General features: G+C 36.0%; 1 pseudogene across 1 annotated transcript in view; it reads right to left on the reverse strand.

Annotated features, from left to right (window-relative positions):
- LOC307057538 (coiled-coil domain-containing protein 150-like) overlaps positions 1 to 18,796 on the reverse strand; it is a 197,149-nt pseudogene that overhangs the window by 127,474 nt on the left and 50,879 nt on the right. Inside the window, exons 14-15 of the transcript in view lie at positions 14,103 to 14,218; positions 8,852 to 8,935 (exon numbers count right to left, since the gene is read on the reverse strand). The product of the transcript in view is annotated as a coiled-coil domain-containing protein 150-like (transcript). The remainder of the gene's footprint in view (positions 1 to 8,851; positions 8,936 to 14,102; positions 14,219 to 18,796) is intronic.

Consider the following 18,796-nt stretch of genomic DNA (forward strand, 5'->3'; position numbering starts at 1 on the left):
CAAAATGGCAATAAGTACACACTTATCAATAATCACTTTAAATATCAATGGGCTAAATGCTCCAGTCAAAAGACATAGGGTGGCTGACTGGATAAAAATGAAGACCCATCTATATGCTGCCTGCAAGAGACACATCTCAGAGACACACACACAGCCTGAAAGTGAGGGGATGGAAAAAGATAGTTCATGTAAATGGAAGAGGAAAAAAATGCTGAGGTAGCAATACTCATAGCAGACAAAGTAGACTTTAAAATAAAGTCTATAACAAAAGAAAACAAACAGCATTATATAATAATAAAGGGATCTGTACAAGAATAGGATTAACTTTCATTAACATATATGTACATAAAACAGGTGAACCTAATCAGGAGCATCTAAACATATAGAGCAAATATTAACAGACAGAAAGGCAGAAAAAGACAACAATACAATAATAGTACGGGACTTTAACACTCCACTTGTATCAATGGACAGAAAATCAATAAGGAAAGAGTGGTCTTAAATGGCACATTAGACCAGTTGGTCTTCATAGATATCTATGGGACTTTCGTCCAAAAACAGAAGAATACACATTCTTTTTAAATGCAGATGGGGGATTCCCTGGTGGCACAGTGGTTGGGAGTCCACCTGCCAATGCAGGGGACACAGGTTCGAGCCCTGGCCTGGGAAGATCCCACATGCCACGGAGCAACTAAGCCCATGCGCCACAACTGCTGAGCCTGTGCTCTGGAGCTCGCGTGCCACAACTACTGAAGGGCGTGCACCTAGGGCCCGTGCTCCACAACAAGAGAAGCCACTGCAATGAGAAGCCTGCACACAGCAATGAAGAACAGCCCCTGCGTGCCACAACCAGAGAAAGCCTGCGCACAGCAATGAAGACCCAATGCAGCCAAAAATTTAAAAAAATAAAAAATAAATAAAATTTAAATGCATATGGAATGTTTTTCAGGATAGATCACAAGCTAGGCCATAAAACAAGTCTCAACAAATTGAAGAGAACAGAAATTATATCAAGCATTTTTTTATGAACACAATGGTATGTAACTAGAAATCAACTACAGGAAGAAAAATGGGAAAACCACAAACGTGGAGACTACACAACATGCTATTAAAACCTATGGGTAGGTAAAGAAATCAAAGAGGAAATCAGAAAATACCTTGAAACAAATGAAAATAAAAACACAACTTTCCAAAATCTACGAGATGCAGCAAAAACAGTCCTAAGAGGGAAGTTTACGGCGACACAGGACTACCTCAAGAAAAAAGAAAAATTTCAAATGAACAACCTAACATACCATCTAAAGGAATTAGAAAAAGAACAAAGCCCAAAGTCAAAAGGAAGGAAATAATAAAGATCAGAGAGGAAGAAATGAAAAGGAGACTAAAAAAAAAAAACACCAATAGAAAGGATCAATGAAACTAAGAGCTGTTTTTTTGAAAAGATAAATAAAATCAATAAGCCTTTAGCCAGGCACTTTAAGAAAAAAAGACAGAGAACACAAATGAACAAAATAATAACTGAAAGAGGAGAAATTACAACTGATATCACAGAGGTACATAAAAACATCAGAAGAGAATACTATGAACAGCTATATGCCAACAAATTGGACAACCTAGAAGAAATGGATAAATTTCTAGAAACATACATTCTTCCAAGACTGAATGAGGAAGAAAGAGATAATCTGAACAGACTGATCACTAGTAGTGGAATTGAATTAGTAATCAAAAAACTCCCAGGAAACAAAAGTCCAGGACCTGACAGCTTCACAGGGAAATTCTATCAATAACAAACATATAAAGAAGAGCTGATACCTATCCTTCTCAAACTACTCCAAAAAACTGAAGAGGAGGGAACACTCCCAAATTCATTCTATGAGCCTACGATTATCCTGATACCAAAATCAGACAAAGACACCACAAAAAAAGAGAAAATTACAGGCCAACATCTCTGATTAATATAGTTGCAAAAATCCTCAACAAAATATTAGAAAACTGAATTCAACAATTATAAAAAGGATTATATACCGTGATCCAGTGGGATTTATTCCAGGGATGCAAGGATGGTTTAATACCTACAAATTAATCAATGTGATACACCACATTAACAAAACAAAGGATAAAAATCACATGATCATCTCAACAGATGTAGAAAAAGCATTTGAAAAAATTCAACAAACATTCATGATACAAACTTTCATCAAAGTTGGTATAGATGAAACATATCTCAACATAAATAAAGGCCATTTATGACAAACCGGCAGCTAACATCATACGCAATGTTGGAAAGCTGAAAGCTTTTCCTCTAAAATCAGAAACAAGACAAGGATGCCTACTCTTCCCATTTATATTTTACACAGTATTGGAAATCCTAGACACAGGAATCAGACAAGAAAAAGAAATAAAAGGCATCAAACTGGAAGGGAAAAGGTAAATCTGTCACTATTTGCAGATGACATTATACTTATATATAAAACCCTAAAGTCTCCACCAAAAAACTATTAGAATAAATTAATTCAGTAAAGTTGCAGGATACAAGATTAATATACAGAAGTCTGTTGCTTTTCTATACTCTTACAATGAACAATCACAAAGAGAAAGCAAAACAATCCTGTTTAAAATCACACCAAAAGAATAAAATACCTAGGAATGATCTTAACCAAGAAGGTGAAAGACCTATACTCTCCAAAACTATAAAACACTGGTGAAGGAAATTAAAGATGATATAAGGAAAGGGAAAGATATCCCATGTTCACAGAAATTTTGGTAAAATGTCCATACTACACAAAGCAATCTACAGATTTAATGCAATCCCTATCAAAAACCCAGGACATTTTTCACAGAACTAGAATAATCATAAAATTTATATTGAACCACAAAAGATCCTGAATAGCCAAAGCAATCTTGAGAAAAATGAACAAAGTTGGAGTTAACATATGCACCCTGACTTCAGACTATACTACAAAGCTATAGTAATCAAAATAGTATGGTACTGGAATAAAAAGAGACACATAGATCAATGGAACAAAACAGAGAGTCCAGAAAGAAACCCACACATATATGGTCAATTATTTTACAACAAAGGAACCAAGAATATACAATGGGAAAAAGGTAGTCTCTTCAATAAACTGTGTTGGGGAAATTGGACAGGCACTTGACAAAGAAAGAAAATGGACCACTAACTTATACCATTTACAAAAATTAACTTGAAATGGATTAAAGACTTGAATGTAAGACCCGAAACCACAAAACTCCTAGAAGAAAACACAGAACACTCTTTGACATACATTGTAGCAATCTTTCTTGGGTTCTTTCTCCTAAGGCAAAGGAAACAAAAGCAAAAATAAAACAAATGGGACCTAATTAAGCTTAAAACCTTTTGCACAGCAAAGAAAACCATTGACAAAATGAAAAGACAACCTACTGAGTGGGAGAAAATGTTTGCAAATGGAATGACTGATAAGGGGTTAATAAACAAACTACGTAAACAGCAAATACAACTCAATATCAAAAATCCCAAACACCCCAATTAAAAAAATGGTCAGAAAACCTGAATAGACATTTCTTCAAAGAAGATGTACAGAGGGCCAACATGCACATGAAAAGATGCTCAACACTGCTTATCATCAGGGAAATGCAAATCAAAACCACAATGAGATATCACCTCACACCTGTCAGAAAGGCTATCATCAAAAAGACCACAAATAACAAACATTGGCAAGGATGTGGAGAAAGGGGAACCCTAGTGCAATGTTGGTGGGAATGTAAATTGTTGCAGCCATATGGAAAACAGTATGGAGGTTCCTCAAAAAACTAAAAATAGAACTACCATATGATCGAGCAATTTCTCCCAAGTATATATCTGAAGAAAATGAAAATACTAATTCAAAAACCCCAATGTTCAATAATAGTGGGGGACTTTAACACCTCACTTACACCAATGGACAAATCATCCAAACAGAAAATTAATAAGGAAACACAAGCATTAAATGACACAATAAACCAGATAGATTTAATTGATAGTTATAGGACATTCGATCCAAAAACAGCAGATTACACTTTCTTCTCAAGTGCGCATGGAACAGTCTTCAGGATAGATCACATCTTGGTTCACAAATCAAGCCTCAGTAAATTTGAGAAAATTGAAATCATATCAAGCATCTTTTCTGAGCAAAATGCTGTGAGATTAGACATCAATTACAGGGAAAATTACATAAAAACCACAAACACATGGAGGCTAAACAATACATTACTAAATAACCAAGAGATTACTGAAGAAATCAAAGAGGAAATCAAAAAATACCCAGAGAAAATGACAATGAAAACATGACGATCCAAAACCTATGGGATGCAGCAAAAGCAGTTCTAAGAGGGAAGTTTATAGCTATACAAGCCTACCTCAAGAAACAGGAAAAATCTCAAATAAACAATCTAACCTTACACCTAAAGGAACTAGAGAAAGAACAACAAACAAAACCCAAAGTTAGCAGAAGGAAAGAATTCATGAAGCTCAGAACAGAAATAAATGAAATAGAAACAAAGAACACAATAGCAAAGATCAATAAAACTAAAAGCTGGTTCTTTGAAAAGATAAACAAAATTGATAAACCATTAGCCAGACTCATCAAGAAAAGGAGGGAGAGGACTCAAATCAATAAGATTAGAATTGAAAAAGGAGAAGTTAGTTACAACAGACACCGCAGAATTACAAAGTATCCTAAGAGACTACTACAAGCAACTCTATGCCAATAAAATGGACAACCTGGAAGAAATGGACAAATTCTTCAAAAGGTATAACCTTCCAAGTCTGAACCAGGAAGAAATAGAAAATATGAACAGACCAATCACAAGTAATGAAATTGAAACTGTGATTAAAAATCTTCCAACAAACAAAAGTCCAGGACCAGATGGCTTCACAGGTGAATTCTATCAAACATGTAGAGAAGAGCTAACACACATCCTTCTCAAACTCTTCCAAAAATTGCAGAGGAAGGAACACTCCCAAACTCACTCTATGAGGCCACCATCACCCCGATAACAAAACCAGACAAAGATACTACAAAAAAAAGAAAATTTCAGACCAATATCACTGATGAATATAGATGCAAAAATCCTCAACAAAATACCAGCAAACAGAATCCAACAACAAATTAAAGAATCATACACCATGATCAAATGGGATTTATCCCAGGGATGAAAGGATTCTTCAATATACGCAAATCAATCAATGTGATACACCATAGTAAAAATTTGAAGAATAAAAACCATATGATCATCTCAATAGATGCAGAAAAAGCTTATGACAAAATTCAACACCCATTTATGATAAAAAAGTCTCCAGAAAGTGGGCATAGAGGGAACTTTCCTCAACATAATAAAAGCCATATATGACAAACCCACAGCAAACATCATTCTCAGTGGTGAAAACCTGAAAGCATTTCCTCTAAGATCAGGAACAAGGATGTCCACTCTCACCACTATTATTCAACACTGTTTTGGAAGTCCTAGCCACAGCAATCAGAGAAGAAAAAGAAATAAAAGGAATACCAATTGGAAAAGAAGTAAAACTGTCACTGTTTGCAGATGGCATGATACTATATAGAGAGAATCCTAAAGATGCCACCAGAAAACTACTACAGCTAATCAATGAATTCGGTAAAGTTGCAGGATACAAAATTAATGCACAGAAATCTCTTGCATTCCTATACACTAATGATGAAAAATCTGAAAGACAAATTAAGGAAACACTCCCATTTACCACTGCAACAAAAAGAATAAAATACCTAGGAATAAATCTACCTAGGGAGACAAAACACCTGTATGCAGAAAACTATTAAGACACGGATGAAAGAAATTAAAGATGATACAAACAGATGGAGAGATATACCATGTTCTTGGATTGGAAGAATCAATATTGTGAAAATTACTATGCAACACAAAGCAATCTACAGATTCAATGCTATCGCTATCAAATTACCAATGGCATTTTTTACAGAACTAGAACAAAAATTCTTAAAATTTGTATGGAGACACAAAAGACCCTGAATAGCCAAAGCAGTCTTGAGGGAAAAAAACGGAGCTGGAGGAATAGACTCCCTGACTTCAGACTATACTACAAAGCTACAGTAATCAAGACAATAGGGTACTGGCACAAAAACAGAAATATAAATCAATGGAACAAGACAGAAAGCCCAGAGATAAACCCATGCACCTATGGTCAACTAATCTATCACAAAGGAGGCATGGATATACAATGGAGAAAAGACAGTCTCTTCAGTAAGTGGTGCTGGTAAAACTGGACAGCTACATATAAAAGAATGAACTTAGATCACTCCCTAACACAAAAATAAACTCAAAATGGATTCGAGACCTAAACGTAAGACTGGACACTATAAAACTCTTAGAGGAAAACCTAGGCAGAACACTGACATAAATCACAGCAAGATGTTTTTTGATCCACCTCCTAGAGTAATGGAAATAAAAACAAAAATAAACAAATGAGACCTAATGAAACTTAAAAGCTTTTGCACAGCAAAGGAAACCATAAACAAGATGAAAAGACAACCCTCAAAATGGGAGAACAAATCAAAGGACAAAGCATTAATCTCCAATATATATAAATAGCTCATGCAGCTCAATATTAAATAAACAAACAAACAACCAATCCAAAAATGGGCAGAAGACCTAAATAGATATTTCTCCAAAGAAGACACACAGATGGCCAAGAAGCACATGAAAAGCTGCTCAACATCACTAATTATTAGAGAAATGCAAATCAAAACTACAGTGACAGGGCTTCCCTGGTGGTGCAGCGGTTGAGAGTCTGCCTGCCGATGCAGGGGACACGGGTTCTTGCCCTGGTCCGGAGAGATCCCACATGCCGCGGAGCGGCTGGGATCGTGAGCCATGGCTGCTGAGCCTGCGTGTCCGGAGCCTGTGCTCCACAATGAGAGAGGCCACAACAGTGAGAGGCCCACGTACCACACACACACACACAAAAAAAACTACAATGACATATCACCTCACACCAGTTAGAATGGGCATCATTAGAAAATCTATGAACAACAAATGCTGGAGAGGGTGTGGAGAAAAGGGAACCCTCTTGTACTGTTGATGGGAATGCAAATTGATACAGCCACTATAGAGAACAGTATGGAGGTTCCCTAAAAAACTAAAAATAGAATTACCATATGATCCAGCAATCCCACTACTGGGCATATACCCAGAGAAAACCATAATTCAAAAAGACACATGCACCCCAATTTCATTGCAGCACTATTTACCATAGCCAGGTCATGGAAGCAACCTAAATGCCCACCGAGAGATGAATGGATAAAGATGTGGCACGTTTATACAATGGAATATTACTCGGCCATAAAAATGAACGAAATTGGGTCATTTGTAGAGACGTGGATGGACTTGGAGACTGTCATACAGAGTGAAGTAAGTCAGAAAGAGAAAAGCAAATACCGTATATTAACACATATATGTGGAACCTAGAAAAATGGTACAGATGAACCAGTTTGCAGGGTAGAAATAGAGACACAGATGTAGAGAACAATCGTATGGACACCAAGGGGGGAAAGCAGCTCCGGGGAGGGGGTAGTAAAAAAAAAGAAAAAAAAAAGAGTTCTTTTTTACACTTCAAAAATTAAACATGGTCCCGAATAGGAAAATCTACAGAGACAGAGAGTAAATTAGTGGTTGCCAGAGGCTAGGGAAGGGGAGAATGGGGAATGACTGCTAGTGGGTACAGGGTTTCTTTCTGTCATGATGAAAATATTCTGGAATTAGACAGTGGTAATGATTCCACAACTTTGTGAATGTACTATAAACCACTAAATTTTACATTTTAAACGTGAATTATATCTCAATAAACCCATTATTTTAGGAGGAAAAAAACCCCAATCTTCATAGCAGCATTATTTACAATAGCCAAGATATGGAATCAACCTAAGGGTCTATCAACAGATGACTGGATAAAGAAGATGTGAGAATATATATATATATGTTCTCTCTCTTTCTCTCTCTATATATATACATATACATACGTGTACGTATATATACACAGACACAGACATATATATATATATATAGAGAGAGAGAATATTAGTCAGCCATAAAAAGGAATGAAATCTTGCCATTTGCAACAACATGGATAGACCAGAAAGGTATTATACTTAGTGAAATAAGTCAGACAAAGAAAGACAAATATTATATGTTAGCACTTATATGTGGAATCTAAAGAATAAAACAAAGCAATGAAAATAACAAAACAGAGACAGACTCACAGAAATAGAATAAACTAGTGGTTATCAGTGGGGGGAAGGAAGGTGGGAGGGGCAAAACAGGGGTAGGAGATTAAGAGGTACAAACTACTATGTATAAAATAAACAAGCTACAAGGACTGATTGTTCAGTACAGGGAATATAGCCAATATTTTATAATAACTTTAAATGGAGTATAATCTATAAAAGTATTGAGTCACTCTGTTGTACACCTGAAACTAATGTAATACTGTAAATCAACTATACTTCGATAAAGAAAGAGAGAACATAGGCTTTCTACATTGGCAGCAAATGACCATGCATAAAATAATTATAATAAAGTTTTATACTGTCACAGAATGAGCCTTGGCTTCACAATTTTAGGTTTCAGTATTATATTATAGGTGTGTAAATAGAAGTCACCTGGATTTCAATGAGGGACCAAACTTAGGGAGGCTTAAAATCTTGTCCAAAGTTATAGAATTAGTAAATGACAGAGCTAAGTCCTCTCAAAATCCAGCAAAATTTAGCTTGACAACTGGCATTAAAAAATTAGAAAACAAAAATCAAAAAACGAAATCTCATACCTGTAGTCTTCCCTTTTCATAGGCCAGTTTATTTTTACTCTCAGTAATTTTTCCCAAGACATTTTCCACCTGCTGTTGGGCAAGCTGATAAAGCAAACACAGGTATCAGTACCTCTAGGCATAGAATGAATAATCATTTTCTTTCTTAAACAAGTATTTATACCCTTACTATTTCTAAAGTAATGAATCCAGGATTCATATTTATTTGCTACTGCTACCACTTAGTCTGTCTTTAGACAGCTGATCATAGTGTAATATGAAACATGTAGAGAGACTGCTAATGAAAATATGAGTGCCTTAGGACTCACTGTTGTTCTTTGTTTCCTAATTCTGTTTTTGTTATGTCAAGTATTCCTTTGTAGTTGCAACCTAACCCAGATGTGGGGTGGTTTTATCAGTGGTTGCAGATATGCAGTTTGAGGATTATATGCAGTTGGCCCTCTGTATCCACAGGTTCCACATCTACTGGTTAAACCAACTGTGGATCAAAAATATTCAGGAAAAATTAATTTCCAGTAAGTTCCAAAAAGCAAAACTTGAATTTGCCACACACGGGCAACTGACAACTATTTAAATAGCATTACATTGTGTTCGGTATTATAAATAATCTAGAGATGATTTAAAGTATATGGAAGGATGTGCATAGATTATATGCAAATATCACACCATTTTATATAAGGGACTTGAGCATCCACAGATTTTGGTATCTGGGGGGTCCTGGAACCAATCCCCCACACATACTGAGGGATGATTGTAGTTATTTAAGACAGTGGGAGCTACAAATGATCACAACCATTTGGTCAATAGCAGACACCTCAGTTACCATAGTAAAAGGCAGTAAAAAAAGAAAAAAAAACTGAAAAAAAAACAAAAGAAATGTTTGTCGGAAACTCCAACATTGTTTGATCAAGTACTCAACGTAATGTTATCTAGGACAAACATTACTGAAGTCTCTGTTTCATGAAATTACATATTTAATCATTCAAACAGCCTTTAATAATGAGGGTTTTTTCTTTTTTGCGGTACGCAGGCCTCTCACTGTTGTGGCCTCTCCCGTTGTGGAGCACAGGCTCTGGATGCTCAGGCTCAGCAGCCATGGCTCACGGGCCCAGCCACTCCGCGGCATGTGGGATCTTCCTGGACCAGGGCACGAACCCATATCCCCTGCATCGGCAGGCGGACTCTCAACCACTGTGCCACAAGGGAAGCCCTGGGATTATGTTTTGGTCAAGACTTCAGCAGAAAATATATGACAAGGATGGCCAATAATGCTACAAAAACAAAGCTACACCATAACCATAAAAGCTGAATTATTTAAAACTTAAAATTCAGTTCCAAGTCCTATAAATCAAGGTGCCCAATGTGCTGCAAAACGTAGCTATAGCTTATAAAAAGTCAAGAGCCAGATTTAACCAAAAATATGCTAGCTATTACAAATAAAAACACTCAAAAATAACTTTGCTTGCCTTCTTGGAATGTGGAAGGCTTTTTATTTTTTTTTAAATAACTTGGATAGTCTGGGTCTCTTATAAAATGTGTCCAAGAATTTTTAAAATAATGGCACTTTTTTCTTCAATAAAATTCCCTCTTTTAGGCAAAGGCATAAAGAATTCTATTACTCTTTCAAATACACTTTTAAAATAATTTCCCCGTTTTGCCACCCAAGAGAACACTAATGCACTGATAAGTGAAAACTAAGAAAAATCAAAATGTGTTACTGTTTGACACAAAGTCACTTATTTAAATTTATGACAAACAAAAATAAATTGTTCCAGTTGCTAAAGGAAAGTAGATGTTAAGGCAGTCACTTAAATGACTGTTTTCAGATTATTTAAATAGGCCCTGTACTTAAGGAAATTGGTGGAACACCAAAAATTAGAGAGAGACCACTTAAATGAGTGAATATCTCAGATTCTGAGTTGTGGAATGCAGAACTCAATGTAACCTTTGCTTAAATAATCTTGGCAATATACTATAAAATTTATTAATATACAGAGCAAAACAGAAACTGGAGAATCACCCCAGAAACAGCATACAAAGAAAAATGCTAATGGTTAGAATATACATTTTAACTCAAGCACAAAAACATCACTCCTTGGAAAAGCAGGAAGCTAACACAGAAAGAATTATCTTACGATATGAAAGGCAGGTTGACAAGGATCAACAGTAAGCCACAAAGTGATTTCTAAAATAATTTTAAAAATCTGGGTAAGCTCTAAAAGTTAGCAGAAGCTGTTAGAAGGATACATAAAACCAAGAGATAGTAGCATCTTGGTAAAGCTGTTTTATAAGTAGATTGTTAAGTACGAATTTTATTCAAAATTTTTAACAACCAGTATGACATAGGCCCCCGCAAATGGAACCGACTCTGTCACCCTCACAAGTATACACTGACTGAATGTCACCCTAGTTTTAAGAAATACTACATTTAATACATTGTTTAATTTCAAGTCATTATAATCCTAGTTGTGTATGCAACTAATTCTACTTCTGTCTGCTGCTACCATTTGAAAACGTATGTTTAAAATACAAATGAGAAGTGGGGCAAATAGTCATTTAACTTGAATCCAGGAATAGTAACCTTCTCACATTTGGACCTTTTCTCATTGTATTTCCCTGCATGACTGCCTGTGGTAACGGACTTAAGTTACACCATTATTCATAGCAAACAGACTTGTGGTTGCCAAGGGGGAGGGGAGAATGGGGGAGGGAGGGAGTGGGAGTTTGGGGTTAGCAGGTGCAAACTATTATATATAGAATATATAAACAACAAGGTCCTACTGTATAGCACAGGGAACTATATTCAATATCCTGTGATAAACCACATGGAAAAGAATATTTAAAAATATAAAAGTATAACCGGCTCACTTTGCTGTACAGCAGAAATTAACACAACGTTGTAAATCAACTATATTTCAATAAAAAAATTTAAAAATTACACAGTCATTAAAGGCTGAAATGGAAAACATAAACCTAAAATTAGGAAGTGTGAGAAAAAGAAGAAATTACATTTATACAAGTATACTGTATATGTTGGCCCTGTGAGGGGCACTTTACTCACAGTATGACATTTAATCCTCACAGCCTGGTAAGACCACATGACCCTCTTTGTGCTCTACCCAATCAACATTTCTTTAACACCTATTATGTATTAGGTGTTACGGTAGGCAAGGGAGTATACAGATGAGTAACTACTCTTCTTGCATTAGAAGAGAGTGAAGGCAGATGCATAAGCAGGTCAATTTCTAACTTAGCAGTTAGAAATGTAGTACCTATTTTGCTATGGGTTTGCACAGTAGAACCCCACAGTTAGGGCAGATCCCCTTGGCGCTGAAGGCCATAGAGGTTAAGAACTTGCCCAGGTCACACAGTAAATGGAGCCGAGTATTGTAACCAGGTCTGAATTTAAATCTGTGGTGTGGCATACACAACACACATTCATATGTATATCTCTAAAAATCAGTAAGAGGTTATACTAGAGGGTAGTTTTTATTGAGAATTTCAAGTGTTAATTCTCAAAGAACAATAGGTTTAATGACATTGCTCGGATTGAAAAAAAAAAAAGTTCTTAACCTCTTTCCTCAAGACTCATACAGCCAAGTGAGGCACTTCCAGGCAGGTTTGGTCAGAGAAGATTCTTTGCATAGACATATAAGCTGGAATTGAGGTATGGGATATCACTGGGAGACCTTAATCAAGAGATGCTGTGGACAGGCAAGAATCAGCATTGAGCAAATCACTTGCAAGACCCGTCAAAGTCACTAATAGGATAAGGTCACAGGCCTGCTCACTGGCAGTAGAGGCATGAAAGAATCATGCAGACTGAGATATGGTCTTCCAGAGAGACCCAAGCCAGGTGGGTGGATAAGCCCAGCTGAGGCCTGGCCAACAGGAAAGGACATGGATGAATCTTTAATCTTGGGGGAGGGAGGCGTGGTTTGAGACAGTACCAGGAATTAGAGCTAATGCACCTTGTTGCTCTGATAGGAACTTACAGGCTTTCTTCTGAGACAGTTGAGATACTAAGAATTCAATAAATGTTAGAATGCTCTACATGTTTTACATGTATTAACTTACTTAACCTCAACAACCTCCTAATAATAGTATGATTATCCCCATTTTGAGACATTAAGAAACTCAGGCTCCGAGAGGTTAAGGATCACACCCAAGGTCACAGCCAAAATTGAAATATAGATAGTCTGGCTCTAAAGCCATGAAAAATTAGAGTATTTATACATATATTTTTAATTTTTATTTATTTATTTATTTTTGGCTCTATGGGGTCTTCGTTGCTGCGCACGGGCTTTCTCTAGTTGCAGTGAGTGGGGGCTACTCTTCATTGGGGTGTATGAGCTTCTCATTGAGGTGGCTTCTCTTTGTTGCAGAGCACAGGCTTTAGGCATGCAGGCTTCAGTAGTTGTGGCACGAGGGCTCAGCAGTTGTGGCTCGCGGGCCCTAGAGCGCAGGCTCAGTAGTTGTGGCACATGGGCTTAGTTGCTCCGTGGCATGTGGGATCTTACTGGACCAGGGCTTGAACCCATGTCTCCTGCATTGGCAGGCGGATTCTTAACCACTGCACCACCAGGGAAGTCCCAGGATTTAGATTTAGTCTCTGTAATTTTTTATAGTTGAAGTAATGAGCAGCTTATGACAGAGTTTGAAAGAATTTAGTTCAGATTAAGGCAGACTTCACAACAGGGCCTTCTTTGGAATTTTGAAAGATGATTTGCATGTTATAGAAGCAATGGCTAATTCTTTCTCAAGTATTCAGAAGCACATGGAAAGCTTATTAGCTGTTTAACATAACAATCATCTCTTTAAATCTCCTTCACCTGGAGATGTTTTAAGACTTCTACCATTTATTTGTAATGGATTGACCTTGTCAAGTAGCCTTTAGGAATCGAACTTACTATTCATTTCCTAATGGATCGAACTGTCAGAAAGAGAAAAAAAATACAAGTTTCTTCCTCACAATTTATGGAAAAGAAAATATTTTAAAACGTTAGAAATATTGGTGCTTTTCAGCATTATAGATCATCTGTGTAGGCAGACATTTAAAGGCTGTCTTAAACTCTTGTTTTCCTAAATCCTGTATTGTCTGAATACCGTAGGGCTCTCTGACATATTTAGCCTGCATTATTCAGACTTGTGATAATTATCAAAAAAAAAATGAAGGAAACCCATCTCCTGATTTCTGATTGTTTTTAAAACTCATAGTCATTAATTGCTAATTTAGACTGACTTTTTATACCCCCAATGGTAATCAGAAGTTGCTTGCTCAAGTTCTAGGGAAGCAATTTGATCTGCCAGTTGCTTATTCTTTTGCTCTAGAGTTTGCAGGTTGCAGGTTAATGCATTTATGCCTACCTTTAGAAGAAAAAAGAGAAAAGAATTCTATGCCAGATCCAAAAATATTATCTTGTTTTTTGTTTGTTTGTTTTTTTGCGGTACGCAGGCCTCTCACTGTTGTGGCCTCTCCCATTGTGGAGCACAGGCTCCGGACGTGAAGGCTCAGCGGCCATGGCTCACGGGCCTAGCTGCTCCACGGCATGTGGGATCTTCCCGGACCGGGGCACGAACCCGTGTCCCCTGCATCGGCAGGCGGACTCTCAACCACTGCACCACCAGAGAAGCCCTTATCTTGTTTTTAAAATGACATTTTTAACTGTAAAATAAATGGTATCTTATGAATGTGTTTCCCTGCTTTTTAGTTGTCTTTAGCAGGAGAGTTATTACAAATTGCATAGTGTACATTTACTAGAAGTGAAAGTCCTTCTGATACTTGGTACCTATTTATATATTAACTCGAGCATATAAATATAGAGGCAAAAATACTCCAAAAAATATTAGCAAAATGAATCCAGCAATAAATAAAAGGATAACAAATCAGGACTAAGTGTAGTTTATTCTGGTAATACAAGGCTTGTTCAACATTCAAAATTAATTACAATAATTCACCACATCAATAGACTATAGAAGAAAAACCATATGACCATCTCAATAGACACAGAAAAAGCATTCCACAAAATTCAAATTAATTTATGATAAAAACCCAGTAACCTAGAAATGAAAGGGAACCATCTCTATGTGATCAATTATGTCTGTAAAAACCTACAACTAATATCAGTATTGGTGGAAGACTGAATGTTTTCCCCTAAGACTGGGAAAAAGGCAAGGATATCTGCTCTTGCCATTCCTATTCAGTATCATACGGGAGGCCTTAGCTGGTGCAACAAGGTAAGAAAAAGTAATAAAAAGCATAGAAATTGGAAAGGGAGAAAGAAAACTGTCTCCACTTACAACAGACATGATAGTCTACATAGGAAATCCCAAAGAATCTACAAAAGAAATCCTAGAATAAGTGAGTTTAGTAAGGTTGAAGGATACAAGGTCAAATCAATTGTATTTCTATATATTAGCAACAAACTATTGGAAATTGATATTTCTTAAAAGTTCCATTTATAACAGCACCAAAATCCATGAAATTCTTAGGTACAAATCTAAGAAAAAATATGTCCAATATTTGACATGCTGAAAATTACAGTATGCTGACAAGACAAATCAAAAGCCTAAATAAAATGGAGAGACATACTGTGGCCCTGTATTAGGAAGATACAATATTGCTAAGATGTCAATTCTCTCTAATCCCAATTTAAATTGTGTGGGATAATTTACCAGTGTCCGCCCTTTGGTGGGGTCTAGACTGTGAGGCTAGAAAAAAATGCCCTGTAAGAAATGCTAAAGGGAGCTCTTCAGGCTGAAATAAAAGGGGATTAGATAATAACTGGAATCCACATAAAGAAATAAAGGGTACCAGAAAATGTAGCAATGTAGGTACATGTAGAAGACATATAAATATGTAGTTCTTGTTTGTAACTCAGTTATCTATAAATCAAAAATATATAGTAAAAGAAAGGTTAAGGGAATTAAAATAGTGCACCAGAAATATCTACTTAACACAAAGGAAGGCAATACTGGAGAAACAGAGGAACAAATATCACATAAAACATATAAAAAAACAGTAAAGTGGCAGATGTAAATCCTACCTTATGGGTAATGATGTTAAATATTAATGGATTAAACACTCCAACTAAGAAGCAGAGACAGGCAGAATAAATTTTTTAAAAGACCCAACTGTATGCTGTTTATAAGAGACACACTTTAGATCCAAAGACACAAATGGGTTGAAAATAAAAGGATGGGAAAAGACATATGATGTAAACAGTAATCTGAAAAGAGCTGGAGTGGCTACACTAACATGAGACAAAGTAGATATTAAGACAAAAATCTGTGAGATAAAGAAGGACATTATAGGGTTTCCCTGGTGGCGCAGTGGTTGAGAGTCCGCCTGCCGATGCAGGGGACATGGGTTCGTGCCCCAGTTCGGGAAGATCCCACATGCTGCGGAGCAGCTGGGCCCGTGAGCCATGGCCGCTGAGCCTGCGCATCCAGAGCCTGTGCTCCACAACGGGAGAGGCCACAACAGTGAGAGGCCCACGAAACAAAAAAAAAAAAAAAAGAAGGACATTAAATATTGAAAAAAGGATCAATCCATTAAGAAGATAACATTTATAAATGCATTTGCATCTAACAACACAACCCCAATGAAGCAAAAACAATACAGCAAAAACTGACAGAATTGAAGGGAGAAATAACAATTCAACACTAACAGTTGAAGACTTCAATATCCCTCTTTCAATAATAGGTGGAACAGTTAGATGATCAATGAAGAAACAGCTGATGACTTGAACAACACTATAAAGCAACTGGACCTAAAACACATCTTTAGAACACTCCACCAAACAATAATAGAATACACATTTTTCTCAAGTGCACATGAAGCGTGCTCTAGGATATACCACATGTTAAACCATAAAACAACTCTCAATAAATCTGAAAGGACTGAAATTATATAAAGTATGTTCTCCAACAACAATGAAATAAAATTAAATGAATAAAAGAAGGAAATTTGGAAAATTCACATATATGGGGAAATCAACAACATATTTCTAAATAATCAATGGGTCAAAGAGGAAATTACAAAGGAAATTAAAGAATATTTTGAGATGAATGAAAATGAAAATATAACATGATAAAGAAAATGTATGGTATGCAGCTAAAGTGGTGTTTAGAGGGAAATATGTAGCTGTATAAACTTATATTTAAAAAAAGAGAAATATCTGATATCAATAACCTAAGCATCCATCTTAAGAACCTAGAAAAAGAAAATTAAACTCAAAGCAAGCAAAAGGAAGAAAATAATAAGGATTATAGCAGAAATAAAACAGAGGCTAGAAAAACAATAGAGAAAATCAGTAAAACCACAAGTTGGTTCTTTGACAAGATCAACAAAATTGACAAACCACTGTGGTATTAACCAAGAAAAAAATATAAAGAATACACAAATTGCTAAAATTAGAAATGAAAGAAGAGAGATTGTATTGAACTCCCAGAAATTAAAAAGGGGCTACTAGGAACAACTGTATGCCAATAAATTACATAGCCTAGATGAAATGGACAAATTCCTAGAAAGACCCAAATGACTAAAACTCAAAAAGAAGTAGAAATATGAATTGAACTATAACAAATAAAGAGACTGGATCAATAATAATAATAATAAAAAACAAAACACTCCCCACAAAGAAAAACCTAGAACCAGATGGCTTTACTGTTGAATTCTACAAAACACTGAAAGAATTAACACCAATCCCTCACAAAGTCTTCTCAAAATAGGAGAGGGAACACTATCAAATCATTTTAAGAGGCCAATATTATTCAATACCTTGATACCAAAACCAAAGATGTCACAAGAAAAAAAAACAAAAAACTATGTGGTAACCCTTATTAATATAGATTCTTAAATCCTCAACAAAATAATAGCAAGCCAAATCAAACAACATATGAAAAGGATTATACACCATGATCAAGTGAAATTTATCCCCCAAAGGAAAACTTGGTTCAACATTTGAAATCAATCAATGTAATACACCTTAGTAATAGAATAAAGGACAAAATCCACAAGATTATTCCAACAGATATAGAAAAAGCAACTGAACAAGTTCAACATATTTTCATGATAAAAATTCCCAACAAACTAGGAATAGAAGGGAATTTCCTCATCCTGATCATGGGCATTTCGGACACAGCTAACATCATACTTAATGGTGCCAAACTGAAAGCTAACCCTCTAAACTCAGGAACAAAACAAGGATGTCTGCTCTCATCACTTCTATTCAACCTCTCATGGCTGGAGGTTCTAGCCAAAGCAATTACACAAGAAAAAGAAACAAACAGCAACAAATTGGAAAGGAAAAAATAAAACTATCTCCATTTGCAGATGGCACAACCTTATATAGAGAAAATATATACTCTATTGTTAAGATTGCAATACTCTCCAAATTGATCTACAGGATCATACAAACCCTATCAAAATTCCAGCTCCTCTTTTTTTGCAGAAATGGAAAATCTGATCCTGAAATTCATATAGACATGCAAGGATCCAGAATAGCCAGAACAATCTCAAAAAAAATAAAGTTGGAGGGCTCACACATCTCAATTTTAAAACTTATTACAAAGCTACAGTAATCAAGACCATGTGGTACTGGCATACGTACAGTCATATATATCAATGCAATGGAATTGAGAGTCCAGAAATAAGCCCATGCATCTATGGTTAACTAGATTTTGACAAGGGAGCCAACATCATTCAATAGAAAGAACAGTCTTCCAACAAATCGTCCTGGGATAACTGGATATCCACAGGCAAAATAATGAAGTTAAACCTCTACCTCATACCATATATAAAATTTAACACAAAATGGATCAAAGACCAAAATGTAATCTGTAAAACTATAAAATTGTTAGAATAAAAAATGGGTGCAGGATGACAGTTGCAAGATGGGGGAGTAGAAGGACATGAGCTCACTCCTTCATACAAAAACACCA

Source organism: Hyperoodon ampullatus (assembly GCF_949752795.1).
Source record: "Hyperoodon ampullatus genome assembly, chromosome: 8".
Lineage (NCBI taxonomy): Eukaryota > Metazoa > Chordata > Mammalia > Artiodactyla > Ziphiidae > Hyperoodon > Hyperoodon ampullatus.